Source organism: Cyprinus carpio, unplaced genomic scaffold (genome assembly GCF_018340385.1).
Source record: "Cyprinus carpio isolate SPL01 unplaced genomic scaffold, ASM1834038v1 S000000964, whole genome shotgun sequence".
Lineage (NCBI taxonomy): Eukaryota > Metazoa > Chordata > Actinopteri > Cypriniformes > Cyprinidae > Cyprinus > Cyprinus carpio.
The window spans coordinates 1-11,798 of NW_024873687.1; the positions used below are offsets into that span (position 1 = coordinate 1).

At 31.4% G+C, this 11,798-nt stretch overlaps 2 long non-coding RNA genes and 5 other non-coding genes across 7 annotated transcripts; 2 read left to right on the forward strand and 5 right to left on the reverse strand.

The window, feature by feature from the left end:
* The first annotated feature begins 526 nt into the window (after window positions 1-526).
* LOC122143151 lies at window positions 527-2,265 on the forward strand. The gene is made up of 3 exons (XR_006158992.1): window positions 527-664; window positions 1,544-1,662; window positions 1,778-2,265. It is a non-coding gene; the product is annotated as an uncharacterized LOC122143151 (long non-coding RNA).
* A 1,448-nt stretch (window positions 2,266-3,713) lies between these two features.
* On the reverse strand, window positions 3,714-3,786 carry trnav-aac. The gene has a single exon. It is a non-coding gene; the product is annotated as a tRNA-Val (tRNA).
* Window positions 3,787-4,041: 255 nt separating this feature from the next.
* Window positions 4,042-4,114, reverse strand: trnav-uac. Its single transcript has one exon. It is a non-coding gene; the product is annotated as a tRNA-Val (tRNA).
* Window positions 4,115-4,486: 372 nt separating this feature from the next.
* Window positions 4,487-4,559, reverse strand: trnav-cac. The gene has a single exon. It is a non-coding gene; the product is annotated as a tRNA-Val (tRNA).
* A 124-nt stretch (window positions 4,560-4,683) lies between these two features.
* trnav-aac lies at window positions 4,684-4,756 on the reverse strand. Its single transcript has one exon. It is a non-coding gene; the product is annotated as a tRNA-Val (tRNA).
* Window positions 4,757-4,995: 239 nt separating this feature from the next.
* trnav-uac lies at window positions 4,996-5,068 on the reverse strand. The gene has a single exon. It is a non-coding gene; the product is annotated as a tRNA-Val (tRNA).
* Window positions 5,069-6,750: 1,682 nt separating this feature from the next.
* LOC122143152 lies at window positions 6,751-10,167 on the forward strand. Its single transcript, XR_006158993.1, has 4 exons — window positions 6,751-6,873; window positions 6,989-7,149; window positions 9,152-9,179; window positions 10,042-10,167. It is a non-coding gene; the product is annotated as an uncharacterized LOC122143152 (long non-coding RNA).
* Window positions 10,168-11,798: the final 1,631 nt, after the last annotated feature.

Genomic DNA, 11,798 nt, shown 5'->3' on the forward strand with positions numbered 1-11,798 from the left:
CTCTGTGGCCGTTTCTTTTGTGCTGTTTTTTCGTCTCATTTAATTTTTTTTTAAACGTTATACGAAATATTGGGTCTTTGAGTTCACCAGCCATCTGTTCATTGAAACTACCTGGTTAAAAGTATAGAGACTGTCGGCGTGGAAGTTACTGCTGCCAAAGTCTTGGTAGCGTTGAGTTCCTCCTCAACAGAAAGCCAATTGTACAATTGTGAAAAAGAGAGTCACTGTTCCCGCCCAGTTTCGAACTGGGGACCTTTCGCGCGGGAGCCGAAAATAGTTAAGCTTAACTTCCCTTAACTTTTCCCATTCATTCTCTATGGTAGTGCTTATCACTACGGATGCAATATATTTGTGGCCACGCGTAGATTTCGTGGCGCTGTTTCGCCTCTTCCGTGGCGGGGAATTCAAACAGCGGACAGTCATCTGTCAATCATTCGCTGTGAAGGAGAGGAGACGCGTTTTACGAGCGGAGATTTCTTCACAAAATTGTTTTGTTTGAACTTGAAACAACGTTGGTAGATTAACTCGGCTTTATTAACTATTACGTAATTGATATGTTATTTGTTGCAAGAAGTCTTAAGATTATACCTCAATATGTGTTTGTTTTTTTGTTTGTTTGTTTGTTTTTTACCTCAGAGATCAGCGCGATACTCTCACCAAGCAGGTAAAGTGAATTCTGTACTTCTTTTAAAAAACTTAAAAAAATTAATTACTTATTATATTATAATATAATCATGTTTATATCATTAATTATAGCAATTGTTTAAAATGTTATGTGATTTTCAAGTCTTAAGTGCAAATACTGTACACCACGTAGACCAAATTCTTTATAAAAAATGCAACTGCTGTACTTTATTGTAATATCTTTGTTTTTGAAGATGATTGTTCATAGATGTCTTGCTATATCTATAATATGTAGTGTGTAGTTAATGATTCTTCAGTTAATTTAACCATATGTGCTGTTCTATAAAAATAACGTGTGTGTGTATATATATTATATATTATTTATATTATTGTATATATATTATATATTATTTTCAACATTTACTGTGTGGTACAATTTAAAATAACTGTTTCCTATGTTGAATGAACTTTATTCCTGTGATGAAAAGCTGAATTTTCAGCATAATTTTTACTCCAGTCTTCAGTGTCATATGATCACAAAACATTTCTTATTGTAATCAATGTTGATATTATCATTGCCACTACAAGGATGAAAGCACATTATTTTCTGAAGGATCACGTGATGGTGAAAACTGGAGTAATAATGCTGAAAATTCAGCTTTGCATCACAGGAATAAATTACCGATAATTAGGAGATATATTCAAATGTAAAGCAATTCATTTAAAATTGAAAAAAAAAAAAATGCAATGCTACTGTTGCATATATATCCATAGAAATATAATATTACAATGCTATATATATATATATATATATATATATATATATATATATATATATATATATATATATATATATATATATATATAAAATATAATATTACAATGCTGAATTATAAAATTATTTGAATCTATATTTCAGGAATGTTTAGATGATGCATGCTCTGACACGAAGAAGCATCCCAAAGAGCAGGTCACCCCAAAGACTGTCTCTCTTCACCATAACATCACACCAGGCACTTTGACAGTGAAGGATCAAAGGTCAGAAGTGTTTCTTCCAGATGCATACAGACACTAATGTGTGTTAACTGTCTGTCTCATATGTGCACACAACACAAAGACAAATAATTTAAGTAATCCTGTTAATCTTCTGTAGAACACAACACCATCGGCCATAGCTGCGTCCCCCGTTCAGCTCGCACTGGACCCTCAGAACGCGTGGCCTTTGTGTTGGACCATAGATGGACAGATCTAATGAGAACTGCCCATGATCATCACTTGGTAACACACCATGGGAGCAAGGATCTTCTTAAACAGGTAGATGGCTTGTTTTTGTTTTGTTTTTTTTTTCTTCTTCCTGTGTTCTCCACAACTTTAGATTGTTTTATTTTTACTATTATTGTAGTTGTTGTTGTTGTTGTTTAATCTACCATTTTAAATTAATTTATTTCCATTTGTTAATTTAAATACCAGAAGTATTATTTGCACTGTACTTTAGTGTGTTTTTTAAATTAATTGTATTGACTTGCATTGTTATTTTATCTTGCTCAGTTTTGTAAACACTAAATGTTAGTAACTGCTATTATTAAATGCTGTAAATAATTATTTAATTTAAAATACTCTACCAGCCAAATGTTTTTCAGCAGTAAGATTTTAATGTTTTTTTTTTTTTTTTGTATATTTTTATTATTAATAATAATAATTTTATTTTTTTTTTTAAGAAATGTTTCTTGAGCAGCTCATCATATTAGAATGATTTCTGAAGATCATGTGACACTGAAGACTGGAGTAATGATGCTGAAAATACAGCTGCGCATCACAGAAATAAATTACAGTTTAATATATATTCACATAGAAAACAGCTATTTTAAATAGTAAAAATATTTCACAATATTATTGCTTTTACTGTATTTTGGATCAAATAAAGGCAGGCTTGGTGAGCTTTAAAATTCTTACTGTTCAAAAACATTTAACTGGTAGTGTACATTGTTTCTTGTTTGTTTTTTTTCTGTGTTCTCCACAACTTTAGATTTTATTATTGTTGTTGTTGCTGTTATTGTTGTTGAATCTATACATTTAAATAGTTTCATTTATTTCCATTTGTTAATTAAAATACCAGAAGTATTTGGCATTGTTTGAACTGTGTTGAACTGTGTAGTTTTTTTTTTTTTATTGATTAAAACATGTATACATTTTGTTGATTATTTTTTTTATTGATATTACATTTTATTGACTTGCATTAATATCTTGCTCAGATTTGTAAACACTAAATGTTAATAACTGTTACTATTAAACATACATAATTATTTAATGTCACAAATATTTTTCTTGTTTTTTTTTTCTGTGTTCTCCACATCTTTATTTTTTATTATATTTGTTGTTGTTGTTTAATCTATAATTATTTTATGTATATTTATTTAATTATTATATATTTTGGTTAGGTTTTTTTATAATAAGTATATTACTTTACTATAAATAAAATGAAAAACTTACTTTTTTGTGAGTTTTAGTTATATTTCATATATATATGGGTTTTCTGTACACAGTTATACAAATATAAAATTAATGTCTCTTTAAAAATAAAGGCCTGAAACATCAAAATGTTCTTTTTAATTATTCAATTTTTTCTTTATTAAAAATAACTATTCCCTATTATAATGTTAATGTTTATTAAGATCGTTGCACATCTTTTACATCCTACAAATGAACAATTATTACAAGATTTATTTTATCTTTGTTCACAAAGTTCGTTTATTATATGTTAATCGTACTTAAAGTGTTTTTGGATACAAATTCGTTTTATGTTATTTGTGGCCGAGGCGGGATTCGAACCTCTAATTGTGTGTATTTTACTCGTCCCGCCTCCCTGCAGTTTCCTTCGTTCCTATTGGCTAGTCAGCGTTCTACACCTATCCGCGACTGGCCTCCGCGTGTGAGGCGAACGTGATAACCACTACACTACGGAAACCTGCCTGCTGAAAACAGTCCGAAACCTTTAAGTGCAGGCTCGGTGAAAAGCGCACAAAGGTAACACTTTCTAAAGCCCACTGTAGTCTAAAAGGGGTTCATACTTTTCTTCAAAAGGGATCAGCTGTTTCTGCTCAGTTTCAAACCGAGGACCTTTCGCGTGTTAGGCGAACGTGATGACCACTACACTACAGAAACTCCTCAATTCCTCTGTAGTGCTCATTTGGGAAATATTTATACCGTGATGTGCCCAAAAGCAAATAGACAATCTGCGTAAATCCCACACACAACAGGACAGAGTTAATTCGGCATGGCAGTCTGCGCAGAATTTCCTGAAAAATCTCCCCTTAAAAAAAAATCCCCTTAACTTACCTTGGAATTAAGGCCTTTGCAGCGTGGACCACCTGCTTACCAGATAGCCAATCCAGCACAGAAAGAACAAAAGCCTTCATCTGTCTCCGCCCAGTTTCAAACTGGGGACCTTTCGCGTGTAAGGCGAACGTGATAACCTCTACACTATGGAAACCGTCAACCAAGGTTGTGTCTGACCTTTTCAACGCACGCCTCTTGGAACACGAATCAAATTACAGATTGCTTTGTGCTGTTCAGTCTGCAAATACCTTCTATTTTTAGCGGCAAACCAAGCATTTTTCCAGTTGTCTGCGGGAAACCTCTGTGGCCGTTTCTTTTGTGCTGTTTTTTCATCTCATTTAATTTTTTTTTTAAACGTTATACGAAATATTGGGTCTTTGAGTTCACCAGCCATCTGTTCATTGAAACTACCTGGTTAAAAAGTATAGAGACTGTCGGCGTGGAAGTTACTGCTGCCAAAGTCTTGGTAGCGTTGAGTTCCTCCTCAACAGAAAGCCAATTGTACAATTGTGAAAAAGAGAGTCACTGTTCCCGCCCAGTTTCGAACTGGGGACCTTTCGCGTGTGAGGCGAACGTGATAACCACTACACTACGGAAACCTGCCTGCTGAAAACAGTCCGAAACCTTTAAGTGCAGGCTCGGTGAAAAGCGCACAAAGGTAACACTTTCTAAAGCCCACTGTAGTCTAAAAGGGGTTCATACTTTTCTTCAAAAGGGATCAGCTGTTTCTGCTCGGTTTCGAACCGAGGACCTTTCGCGTGTTAGGCGAACGTGATGACCACTACACTACAGAAACTCCTCGATTCCTCTGTAGTGCTCATTTGGGAAATATTTATTATGTGATGTGGCCAAAAGCAAATAGACAATCTGCGTAAATCCCACACACAACAGGACAGAGTTAATTCGGCATGGCAGTCTGCACAGAATTTCCTGAAAAATCTCCCCTTAACTTACCTTGGAATTAAGGCCTTTGCAGCGTGGACCACCTGCTTACCAGATAGCCAATTCAGCACAGAAAGAACAAAAGCCTTCATCTGTCTCCGCCCAGTTTCGAACTGGGGACCTTTCGCGTGTAAGGCGAACGTGATAACCTCTACACTATGGAAACCGGCAACCAAGGTTGTGTCTGACCTTTTCAACGCACGCCTCTTGGAACACGAATCAAATTACAGATTGCCTTGTGCTGTTCAGTCTGCAAATACCTTCTATTTTTAGCGGCAAACCAAGCATTTTTCCAGTTGTCTGCAGGAAACCTCTGTGGCCGTTTCTTTTGTGCTGTTTTTTCGTCTCATTTAATTTTTTTTTTTAAACGTTATACGAAATATTGGGTCTTTGAGTTCACCAGCCATCTGTTCATTGAAACTACCTGGTTAAAAGTATAGAGACTTTCGGCGTGGAAGTTACTGCTGCCAAAGTCTTGGTAGCGTTGAGTTCCTCCTCAACAGAAAGCCAATTGTACAATTGTGAAAAAGAGAGTCACTGTTACCGCCCAGTTTCGAACTGGGGACCTTTCGCGTGTGAGCCGAAAATAGTTAAGCTTAACTTCCCTTAACTTTTCCCATTCATTCTCTATGGTAGTGCTTATCACTACGGATGCAATATATGTGTGGCCATGCGTAGATTTCGTGGCGCTGTTTCGCCTCTTCCGTGGCGGGGAATTCAAACAGCGGACAGTCATCTGTCAATCATTCGCTGTGAATGAGAGGAGACGCGTTTTACGAGCGGAGATTTCTTCACAAAATTGTTTTGTTTGAACAACATACGCTGCTAAACTACCTCGGCTTTATTAACTATTACGTAATTGATATGTTATTTGTTCCAAGAAGTCTTAAGATTATACCTCAATGTGTGTTTTTGTTTGTTTGTTTGTTTGTTTTTTACCTCAGAGATCAGCGTGATATCCTCACCAAGCAGGTAAAGTGAATTCTGTACTTCTTTTAAAAAACTTAAAAAACTTAATTACTTCTTATATTATCATATAATCATGTTTATATCATTAATTATAGCAATTGTTTGGAATGTTATGTGATTTTCAAGTCTTTAGTGCAAATACTGTACACCACGTAGACCAAATTCTTTATAAATAATGCAACTGCTGTATTTTATTGTAATATCTTTGTCTTTGAAGATGAATGTTCATAGATGTCTTGCTATATCTATAATATGTAGTATGTAGTTAATCAGTCTTCAGTTAATTTAACCATATGTGCTGTTCTATAAAAATAACATGTGTGTGTATATATATTATATATTATTTATATTATTGTATATATATTATATATTATTTTCAACATTTACTGTGTGGTACAATTTAAAATAACTGTTTCCTATGTTGAATGAACTTTATTCCTGTGATGAAAAGCTGAATTTTCAGCATAATTTATACTCCAGTCTTCAGTGTCATATGATCACAAAACATTTCTTATTGTAATCAATGTTGATATTATCATTGCCACTACAAGGATGAAAAGCACATTATTTTCTGAAGGATCACGTGATGCTGAAAACTGGAGTAATAATGCTGAAAATTCAGCTTTGCATCACAGTAATAAATTACGATAATTAGGAGATATATTCAAATGTAAAGCAATTCATTTAAAATTGAAAAAAAAAATGCAATGCTACTGTTGCATATATATCCATGGAAATATAATATTACAATGCTATATATATATATATATATATATATATATATATATATATATATATATATATATATATATATATATATATATATATATATATATATATATATATATTATGAATTATAAAATTATTTGAATCTATATTTCAGGAATGTTTAGATGATGCATGCTCTGACACGAAGAAGCATCCCAAAGAGCAGGTCACCCCAAAGACTGTCTCTCTTCACCATAACATCACACCAGGCACTTTGACAGTGAAGGATCAAAGGTCAGAAGTGTTTCTTCCAGATGCATACAGACACTAATGTGTGTTAACTGTCTGTCTCATATGTGCACACAACACAAAGACAAATAATTTAAGTAATCCTGTTAATCTTCTGTAGAACACAACACCATTGTCCATAGCTGCGTCCCCCGTTCAGCTCGCACTGGACCCTCAGAATGCGTTGCCTTTGTGTTGGACCATAGATGGACAGATCTAATGAGAACTGCCCATGATCATCACTTGGTAACGCACCATGGGAGCAAGGATCTTCTTAAACAGGTGGATGGCTTGTTTTTTTGTTTTTTTTCTTCTTCCTGTGTTCTCCACAACTTTAGATTGTTTTATTTTTACTATTATTGTAGTTGTTGTTGTTGTTGTAATCTACCATTTTAAATTATTTAGTTTATTTCCATTTGTTAATTTAAATACCAGAAGTATTGGTTTGCACTGTACTTTAGTGTGTTTTTTAAATTAATTGTATTGACTTGCATTGTTATTTTATCTTGCTCAGTTTTGTAAACACTAAATGTTAGTAACTGCTATTATTAAATGCTGTAAATAATTATTTAATTTAAAATACTCTACCAGCCAAATGTTTTTCAGCAGTAAGATTTTAATGTTTTTTTTTTAAAGAAGTCTCTTCTTAATAATAATAATAATAATAATAATAATAATAATAATCAGAAATGTTTCTTGAGCAGCAAATCATCAGCTTATTAGAATGATTTCTGAAGATCATGTAACACTGAAGACTGGAGTAATGATGCTGAAAATACAGCTGCACATCACAGAAATAAATATCATTTTACTATATTTTCGCATAGAGAAAAACTATTTTAAATTGTAATAATATTTCACAATATTATTGCTTTTACTGTATTTTGGATCAAATAAAGGCAGGCTTGGTGAGCTTTAAAATTCTTACTGTTCAAAAACATTTAACTGGTAGTGTACATTGTCTCTTGTTTGTTTTTTTTCTGTGTTCTCCACAACTTTAGATTTTATTATTGTTGTTGTTGCTGTTGTTGAATCTATACATTTAAATAGTTTCATTTATTTCCCTTTGTTAATTAAAATACCAAAAGTATTTGGCCTTGTTTGAACTGTGTTGAACTGTGTATGTTTTTTTTTTTATTATTGATTAAAACATGTATAAATTTTTTTTGTTGATTATTTTTTTATTGATATTGCATTTTATTGACTTGCATTAATATCTTGCTCAGATTTGTAAACACAAAATGTTAATAACTGTTACTCTTAAACATACATAATTATTTAATGTAAAAAATATTTTTCTTGTTATTTATTCTGTGTTCTCCACATCTTTCTTTATTTTTATTATATTTGTTGTTGTTGTTTAATTTATAATTATTTTATGCATATTTATTTAATTATTATATATTTTTTTATTTTTATTATATTTGTTGTTGTTGTTTAATTTATTATAATTTTAATGAAAAACTTACTTTTTTTGTGAGTTTTAGTTATATTTCATATATATATATGGGTTTTCTGTACACAGTTATACAAATATAAAATTAATGTCTCTTTAAAAATAAAGGCCTGAAACATCAAAATGTTCTTTTTAATTATTCAATTTTTTCTTTATTAAAAATAACTATTCCCTATTATAATGTAAATGTTTATTAAGATCGTTGCACATCATCTTTACATCCTACAAATGAACAATTATTACAGATTTATGTGATTGAAGTTCACAAAGTTCGTTTATTATATGTTAATCGTACTTAAAGTGTTTTTGGGTTTATTATATGTTAATCGGAAAAACGAATACAAATTCGTTTTATGGTATTTGTGGCCGAGGCGGGTACTCGTCCCGCCTCCCTGCAGTTTCCTTCGTTCCTATTGGCTAGTCAGCGTTCTACACCTATCCGCGACTGGCCTTCGCGCGGGAGCCGAAAATAGTTAAGCTTAACTTCCCTTAACTTTTCCCATTCATTCTCTATGGTAGTGCTTATCACTACGGATGCAATATATGTGTGGCCACGCGTAGATTTCGTGGCGCTGTTTCGCCTCTTCCGTGGCGGGGGATTCAAACAGCGGACAGTCATCTGTCAATCATTCGCTGTGAAGGAGAGGAGACGCGTTTTACGAGCGGAGATTTCTTCACAAAATTGTAGTTTGTTTGAACAACATACGCTGCTAAACTACCTCGGCTTTATTAACTATACGTAATTGATATGTTATTTGTTGCAAGAAGTCTTAAAGATTATCATCAATATCGTGTTTTTTGTTTGTTTGTTTGTTTTTTTTACCTCAGAGATCAGCGCGATACTCTCATCAAGCAGGTAAAGTGAATTCTGTACTTCTTTTAAAAAACTTTAAAAAATTAATTACGTATTAAATTATCATATAATCATGTTTATATCATTAATTATAGCAATTGTTTAGAATGTTATGTGATTTTCAAGTCTTTAGTGCAAATACTGTACACCACGTAGACCAAATTCTTTATAAATAATGCAACTGCTGTACTTTATTGTAATATCTTTGTTTTTAAAGATGAATGTTCATAGATGTCTTGCTATATCTATAATATGTAGTGTGTAGTTAATGATTCTTCAGTTAATTTAACCATATGTGCTGTTCTATAAAAATAACATGTGTGTGTGTATATATATTTTATATTATTAATTGCTGTATATATATTATATAGTATTTTTTTACTGTGTGGTACAATTTAAAATAACTGTTTCCTATGTTGAATGAACTTTATTCCTGATGGAAAAGCTGAATTTTCAGCATAATTTATACTCCAGTCTTCAGTGTCATATGATCACAAAACATTTCTTATTGTAATCAATGTTGATATTATCATTGCCACTACAAGGATGAAAGGGGGGTTTTTCTGAAGGATCACGTGATGGCAAAAAGAGGAGTAATAATGCTGGGATTTTGTGTTTGTTTATCATGAATAAATTACGATAATTAGGAGATAGTTTCAAATGTAAAGCAATTCATCTTTAAAATTGAAAAAAAAATGCAATGCTACTGTTGCATATATATCCATAGAAATATAATATTACAATGCTATATATATATATCTTATATGCTATATATATATATATATATATATATATCTATATATATATATATATATATACTATACTATTATTGGAATATATAAAATTATTTGAATCTATATTTCAGGAATGTTTAGATGATGCATGCTCTGACACGAAGAAGCATCCCAAAGAGCAGGTCACCCCAAAGACTGTCTCTCTTCACCATAACATCACACCAGGCACTTTGACAGTGAAGGATCAAAGGTCAGAAGTGTTTCTCCAGATGACATACAGACACTAATGTGTGTTAACTGTCTGTCTCATATGTGCACACAACAAAAAAGACAAATAATTTAAGTAATCCTGTTAATCTTCTGTAGAACAACAACACCATCAGCACCATTGTCGTCCCCCGTTCAGCTCGCACTGGACCCTCAGAACGCCCTGCCTTTGTGTTGGACCATAGATGGACAGATCTAATGAGAACTGCCCATGATCATCACTTGGTAACACACCATGGGAGCAAGGATCTTCTTAAACAGGTGGATGGCTTGTTTTTTTTTTTTTTCTTCTTCCTGTGTTCTCCACAACTTTAGATTGTTTTATTTTTACTATTATTGTAAAATTGTTGTTGTTGTTGTATAATCTACCATTTTAAATTAATTTATTTCCATTTGTTACCTTTAAATACCAGAAGTATTGTTTGCACTGTACTTAGTGGTGTTTTTTAAAATTAATTGTATTGACTTGCATTGTTATTTTATCTTGCTCAGTTTTTTGTAAACACTAAATGTTAGTAACTGCTATTATTAAATGCTGTAAATAATTATTTAATTTAAAATACTCTACCAGCCAAATGTTTTTCAGCAGTAAGATTTTAATGTTTTTTTTAAAGAAGTCTCTTCTTAATAATAATAATAATAATAATAATCAGAAATGTTTCTTGAGCAGCAAATCATCATATTAGAATGATTTCTGAAGATCATGTGACACTGAAGACTGGAGTAATGATGCTGAAAATACAGCTGCGCATCACAGAAATAAATTACAGTTTAATATATGTTCACATAGAAAACAGCTATTTTAAATAGTAATAATATTTCACAATATTATTGCTTTTACTGTATTTTGGATCAAATAAAGGCAGGCTTGGTGAGCTTTAAAATTCTTACTGTTCAAAAAACATTTAACTGGTAGTGTACATTGTTTCTTGTTTGTTTTTTTTCTGTGTTCTCCACAACTTTAGATTTTATTATTGTTGTTTTTGCTGTTGTTGAATCTATACATTTAAATAGTTTCATTTATTTCCCTTTGTTAATTAAAATACCAGAAGTATTTGGCCTTGTTTGAACTGTGATGAACTGTGTAATTTTACTTTTTATTATTGATTAAAACATGTATAAATTTTGTTGATTATTTTTTTTATTGATATTACATTTTATTGACTTGCATTAATATCTTGCTCAGATTTGTAAACACTAAATGTTAATAACTGTTACTATTAAACATACATAATTATTTAATGTCACAAATATTTTTCTTTTTTTTTTTTTTCTGTGTTCTCCACATCTTTATTTTTTATTATATTTGTTGTTGTTGTTGTTTAATCTATAATTATTTTATGTATATTTATTTAATTATTATATATTTTGGTTAGGTTTTTTTATAATAAGTATATTACTTCCTACTATAAATAAAATGAAAAACTTACTTTTTTGTGAGTTTTAGTTATATTTCATATATATGGGTTTTCTGTACACAGTTATACAAATATAAAATGAATGTCTCTTTAAAAATAAAGGCCTGAAACATTATCAAAATGTTCTTTTTAATTATTAAAATTGTTCTATATTAAAAATAACTATTCCCTATTATAATGTAAATGTTTATTAAGATCGTTGC